This window comes from Cyprinodon variegatus, unplaced genomic scaffold (genome assembly GCF_000732505.1).
Source record: "Cyprinodon variegatus isolate N-32 unplaced genomic scaffold, C_variegatus-1.0 Scaffold452, whole genome shotgun sequence".
In the NCBI taxonomy this organism is placed as follows: Eukaryota; Metazoa; Chordata; class Actinopteri; order Cyprinodontiformes; family Cyprinodontidae; genus Cyprinodon; species Cyprinodon variegatus.
This window is the reverse complement of record NW_015150905.1, coordinates 382,436-388,435: the sequence shown is the minus strand read 5'-3', so window position 1 is coordinate 388,435 and position 6,000 is coordinate 382,436. Positions and strand designations below refer to the sequence as shown.

The 6,000-nt window shown below is 39.7% G+C and overlaps 1 protein-coding gene across 4 annotated transcripts in view; it reads left to right on the top strand.

The window, feature by feature from the left end:
* Nucleotides 1-214: 214 nt before the first annotated feature.
* The window catches only part of sulf2 (sulfatase 2), a 56,208-nt gene continuing 50,422 nt past the window's right edge, over nt 215-6,000 (top strand). For 2 of the 4 annotated variants that reach the window (XM_015389254.1, XM_015389251.1), the window contains exon 1: nt 215-353. The gene's annotated coding sequence lies outside the window, so the exon portion shown is untranslated. Of the gene's footprint in view, nt 354-462; nt 488-6,000 lie in introns of all 4 variants that reach the window. The other 2 variants (XM_015389253.1, XM_015389252.1) reach the window with 2 other exon arrangements.

Genomic DNA, 6,000 nt, shown 5'->3' with positions numbered 1-6,000 from the left:
GAACCACTAACAAATAACATGCAGAAGGGGAAATGGAAAAAAAGGGAGGGGGGCTGCTTAAAAACCGAGAGCATATGCAAAAAGAAGAGGAGGACAAAACTGCGCTGAAAAGAGAGTGAGAGCAAAATTGAATTGTAGATTGAGGGAGCCTCTCTCCTCCCTCTCTCCCTCCCTCTTTTATTTATCTCATGTGAGACCACGCCTCCATCCTTTCACTTGTCAGTGCATCCATAACAGTGAGCTGTCTGCACCGGGCTGTGTGGGGGGTGAGACTCGCTCATCACTCCGCCAGAACAAGCGGACTGGATCTGAACAGAGCAGACAGGAGCGGATGGTGTAGCCTGGCCAAACAGGTGCGTGAATGAATACCTGTTCATGAATATCTGTTATAACAGCTGACAAATAGCAGCATGTGTATGTATTCACCGCCCCATCTGCATGCATGATCCCGGTCGTCTGCAGGACTTGCTTCCTTCCAGAGTAGAAGGTACAGTGCTGGAGCTTTGCCCTAGTTTACACTTGAATGCTCTGATCCATTCTGTTTGCCTCCGAGATTTATGCATGTCGCTAACTGGGCTGCTCGTTGGACTAAAACAGATCAGACCTCTCGTTTAACGGCTGCTCCACAGGATTTGGCTCCAAGTCAGATCAGCGAGTCATTTGGCTTCTGTTTACTCTGTGGGCAAAGTTGGAGTTTTAGCGACAGACCCTGGGTCATGTGGCTCTGCTTGGTTTTTAAACAACTCTCTGCAACTTAAATTATTGTTTTGCATCATTGTTTTAGACCATCAGACTGCATTTTATTCAATAAAGCAACATCACATATCATCTATAGTGCTTCTTTTGTCTGATTTGATGTTCTGTGTGCTACTGTTTTACACTCTACGACAACAATCTGATATAGCTTTCATTAGATTACAGCAAAGGGGAAAATGTTACTGCTGTTACATTCAAAAGTAGTCCTTGGTGAAAAGCTTTACCTTGTGGGAACCTTTTTTAGAAGCCAGTATGGCGTCCAGTAGTCAGCGTTCATTTTAGAGTCGCCATTTCAACATTTGTAGCCACCCTACCGACAACTGGTCTCAGTAGATGTACTCAATATCAGTGTTTTGTCAATAGCTTTATGGGTCAAAAGGCTGTGTCATCACCAAGCGGTGGTGGTTAAGAGCAGCGAGGGGAGCAGGGTGTGAGTGCTGACCTAATGGCTAAAATATTTATGACAGAAGCATCTAAACATCCCTGAATGCTGTCTGTAGTGCTCTGGGATCGATGAATGCAAAGATGAGAGGATGGATGGAAAGAGAAGAAGATTCAGGGATCTGTTCTTGAAGCATTCATTATTTATCCCAACACACTCATGGATGCTCTAACCCCACATCAACTGGCCTCTTTTCTCATTGAAATGTCACCGAAGGAGGGAGTTATGGGTTATGGTACCTCTAAGCAGCGGCTTACTGCTTACTCTACCTGTGAGCGAATCCCTGGGTCTGTTGAAACTGTAACTGCAAGCTACACCCTGCACTCAAATGGACATAGTCATTCTCTCACAAACACACACACATACAATCCAGACATAATTGCTTGGTTACCCTTGCCAATGTGTTGGGAGATGAAATAAAATCACAGCTACTGACTTGCACCAAATTAGTTGTGCACATGCATCTAACATGTTCACACTGCATAAAATTGTACATCCCTCTATTTACCATCAGCCATTTTCTCAATTGCATGGTTCCCTCACCATTTCAGGTCTCAAACCCCTCACACATGCATGGAAACAGAGGAGGTGATAACCTTGAGACCTGTTGATGTTGTTTTGCAGCAGCTGTGTAGAGAATACACAAGAGGGCCGTGGGACCCCTGGAGAAAATGAGGTGCTCGACATGCTGATTGCAAAATTGGCTCGAAATGTGCAGGAGAGGCTGCTTGATGCAGTCAAAGGGAAACACACATGAATATGTATTGTATGCTAATGCTGGGCTCTGTAGCTGTTGTTTAGGGCAGAGAACAAGTTCCCTCAATCTCCACCCTCAAAGTGCTATTGACAAACCTGTTGTCAGCTGGGCCCCCTCCCCTGGCCAGGGGGCAGTGTTTTGGCAGATATCACCAGTCAAGGTGACACTGCAGGATGTCTGGGGAGCACTAATGTCTGCTCATTTTACCACAACATTTAACCCTTTTGTGGTCAGATAATGGTTTAGATAAAGTGACATTCAATCTAATGTTCCCATCAGACCTTATTTGAGCCGTTTAGAAAAGGTTTGTCCTCCCTTATTTTATCTCCCACTACATCAATACTGATTTACCATTTGGTCATTATTCTAAGACATTTTCACAGAAATGTGATGATCAGGATTGTCTGCTATTCATTCAGATTGTAGTCATTCAAGAATAGACATCTAAGAAAACAGATCAAAGTTTGATTCTTCTTTAAAGTTAAGCTTTTCAAATAAATCATTTTGTAGGTAAATAATACATTTTGTTTCATTATTTAAGATAAGGCTGTGCAAGATATAGCCTCTGTTCTTCTCTCTTTAAGGTTAGGGCCATATTTTATGTCTATTAACTATCAGCTTCATATTTTATTTCTAGGATAAATCCAGTTCAATCCATAATACTATCATCCCCATAATACTCATATCATACCCTGTTTAACATGTTTCATGCTAAATAACACGCTTCAATACTTTACTAACGTTTAAATGTTTACCTCGTATTTGACTCGACCTGCTGGTGAAATTGAAAATGTCCTAAAAATTGTTATATTGTTTAGAAAATAATAGAATAGAATAAAATAGAATAGAACATTGCAGCATTCATGCACACACCAGGGTGAATAATTAGAAAAAGATCACCCTTTTAGACATAAAGCTGTACTTAGAGAATTATGTTTTTAAGTTCTTTATGTTTTAATATCAAAAGACTTAATGTCTGGTGTTTTGGGGGCACTTTGCAGAATCCTCTCACATATAGAAAGGGAAGAGTAGTTTGGATGACAAAGACCTAAAAAACATTTTGCTACAGAGGGTATATTGGCAGGACATGGCAGAAGATCAGGTCTTTACAAGTTCGATATATGATAATTAAAATGGTTTAAAAAAGTAGCAGTTTTAATGCTTGTCGAACTATTTGGTCCTTTCAAAGCAGCCTAGTGAGATCAGACCTACTAAATATCTAATAAGTATGTAGGGAACACATCTAGCACTGCCCTGATGGTTTGGTACGCATGTGTACAAAAACAACTACAGTGTTATTTCTGCACATGTATATGCGACAAAACAAAAAAAATCAACAGAAAAACTGCCTGACCTGCAGTGCTAAGAGACAAGGTACACATAGTTGATAGGTCACCATTGATAGGTCACCAGTTCTTCATAGGGCATCATAAAGACTCAAAAGATAATGCCATGAAGTGTGGACTGCTGGACAAAGACAGAATACACAGAAACAACTCATTTATGCAAGGGGGGAAACATGCTATTTCTGCACTACAGGATTTAACACTGTTAGCGGGACTCAATACCTCATTTTTGTGTTTCATTAATTTTCTATTCTGCAGCAGACTTCTATTTTGGAATAAACTGTTGCTTCCTATTTAAAAAAGAGCATGTATAGTTTTAAAATAACAAACACCAACATAAACGCGGATCTTGGGCTGGAATGATTAGTAAGTCTTTGGTTCTGGAATGAAAAATTAGGCTGTTTGTGTGTCAACACTATTTTTATTTGATTGCATAAATATTTTATTTGCAGAAATATATCATAAGCTTGTGGTTCTCTGCAGCGATTGTTTCACTATTTATTCACTTTCTCACACAGACTCTTTAGAGTCTATTTAATGTAGTTTGACAGTAAGCAGCAGTAAACTGAATCTGCGTATACAAACTGCCATTAACACATCCTGTGATGAGGCGGCTTTAGAGGATCAGCATTTGAAATCTGTGTTTCTGCTCCTGTCAGCTCTAATAAAAGAGCGACTGAAGGGCGTTTTGACAATGCCTCTCTCCGACACTCCTCCACGAGAACCCTGCATAGACGGAGAAGAATAGTCAGCGGCTCGTCGGACAAAAAAAAAGACAAATACTTGCTGATGCCTTTGATTCAGCATGTATTTCTGTGCTCTGTGTTTGTGCCAGACTCAGATTGGTGTGCACGGTGTGCACATGTTCACTGTTGACGTGTGGATATTTGACTGCTGGGTGTGAGTGCAATCAGATTTCAATCTCTCTGCTCTATATGGCTGAGTTGGTGCAGCAGAGGTGCCCCACGGGAAAATGTAATTATACCCTGCTGGCCACAGAGTGCGGGCTTCACTGCCCTATCTGTCCCAGGAGACAGCGGCTTAAGGCCCCTTCTCACTGCGAATATCAAACAGCAGCAACATTACTAAAGCCATCGTATAGCTTAACATTCTGCTTTAGATTCTCTGTCGAATGTCCTTCTCTGACCAGCATGAGATCCAAGTTTTATCTGTTTTCTTCTTCTTTACAGCTGTGAATTATTTATTGCAGAATTAACTGGTGGCTGAGAGCAATGATTTGTAAGATATAGGAATAAGGAGAGAATAAAGCAAATTTCTTGAAAACCAGTTTTGCTTACAGGTATACAAGTTCATAACACGTCTGGTGTAATTAGTACTTTAACAAACATCCTTTTCCTTCGCTTTACTTCAGTTGTTGACGCAAAAATGTGAATCATTGATTTTTTTTCCCTAACATTTTATATTCCTTTTTTCTCTCTGCCAGTGTTTCTTTCTCTCTTTAATCTCTCTGTTTGCTCTTCTGTGGGCTTTCGGCTGAGGTGCATGCTGAGATGGCGTCCATTAGTAAGGCAAAACAAACAGACACACCGCGCCCTCCTGAATTTCGGCATGCAATCAATGAGGGCACTCGGATAGCAACAGACTAAGTGGCCCATTAAAGTCACAATTAAATGAATAGAGTACTGCAGAACCCAAGACGCTATGACCCAAACCAACTCAAAATAGCTTTTATTTTTCTTGTGTTGTAATTTACTCTTTAAATGGGACTTTTAGCAAATCTTGGCCTAAAAAAAGATCAGATGGAAAATTGATCAAACAGAAAAGAGGGAAGCTAATGGGTTCATCTGCAAAATAAATGCTTGCTGTAAATAGAGAATAGAATGCAGAAGAATCTGAGATGTAACCCATCCAATCGCTTGTGTTCTGCGTTTGGTTTGTTGTAGTTTGTCATGGTAGCTTAAGGGAAGCACAGCAGAGCCAGGACTCCTGTCTTTTTCAATTCTCTGAATTTGCCACACTTTGAGTAGCAGCAGTTCAAGCAGAAAAACTGAGGACACCCACCAGGGTCAGCCCTATTGTTGCCTCTTCTACTTGGGCTTGAACAGCCGCATGCAAAATGCTGCACCAGTGGGGGTACATAGACATAACATAACAGGAAAAAAACCCAAAAACATGAACGGTAACTTCAAACTCTGGTGGGTACTGCAATTGCTGTTTAGAGTTTATTGTCATTTTAAATGTCATAAATGAAAAACAAATAAAGCTGAATAAGGATTTTTCTGGAACTGATAAAAATTCACCCAATTCTGGTCAATCATCAGCAACAAAACAAAAATTTTCCAGTTATCATTCAACAGCATGTAGTCTGATTAACTTTAAAATACTTTGAGTTAAATAAAAAGGTCAGATAGAGGTGAGGGATAGAGGCCTTTGTTAATAATAATGATAATGATGATAAAGAATAATAATGAATATATTGTCTGCCTGTCTGAAAATCTAATTGCATTTCAAGTTTAATTTAAAGACACACCATGGCTCTCTTTTTTTACATGGGGAAAAATTTTTTATTTGTCCCTTAAATAAATATCCTTCCTCAAAAAGGATTTTTAATAACCTTTATTAAAAATGTGTTTATTTTATTTTGTCCTAATGAGAAGTGTTAATACATCAAACCCTAGTTTCTAAATAGGCTTATTTCTAAGTAGAAAGGAGAGGATTGAAAACAATTTACATGTAAC